Consider the following 847-nt stretch of genomic DNA (forward strand, 5'->3'; position numbering starts at 1 on the left):
TGCAACTTTCCTCATAGCCATTGGCAACCTGCAAGTTGTCACGCTTAACACGCACAAGTTTAGGAATCATTTCCTCCTTGTTACAAGTTGTTAAACTGTCAGTGGGTAACAATCAAGTTACCTTTCTGCTCTCCTTGTGCCCTGGCTAGGATATCACCCTGATCAGACAGAGTTGCTACACTCTTTCCCAGTGACACATTAGCAGTAGGCAAAATACAAGCACCAGAATTGTGTGGTCTCAGGGATTTTGCTATGACACTAACTGGATGCAACCTAGTCACAGTGCCAGTCTCCCCAGCAGACACAAACTTAGGACCATTCCCTTCCTGGGCTTTAGTTGTATCCACAACCAACTTTGAGACAACTGCACTATTCTCAACCATCACAGGCTGAAAGGCCCCTTCTGTCTGCTCCACAGACACAGAAAAGCCAGAGACACATTCTCCTTCCCCAGACACACAGCTTGGGATTTCCTTTCCCTTGTCCCAGCACACAGGGCTGTTCACAGACAACTGCTTGGAGACCGAGGTAACTTCCTCCATAGGCAAGTCAATACCCCTGACAGACACAGGCACATTTCCTTTACTGTCACAATTCTCCACACAGGTAACAGGTAAGGGATAGGGATACTTATCTTCTACTATCCTTGTCTTCTCAAACTGCTGACTAGACAAAGCCATCAGCTCACAAGGCCGCCTAGGCCCATCCAAACTTTTCTCACCAGGCACATTGCCACTCCCAACAGATAAACTGCTGCTCTTTTCACTATCCTGAGCTACTTTCAGCAAATCACAGTTACCCTTTTCAGGTTCACTTTTACAAGCTGTATTAGCCACCAATCCATCAC

Source organism: Chelonoidis abingdonii, chromosome 11 (assembly GCF_003597395.2).
Source record: "Chelonoidis abingdonii isolate Lonesome George chromosome 11, CheloAbing_2.0, whole genome shotgun sequence".
In the NCBI taxonomy this organism is placed as follows: domain Eukaryota; kingdom Metazoa; phylum Chordata; order Testudines; family Testudinidae; genus Chelonoidis; species Chelonoidis abingdonii.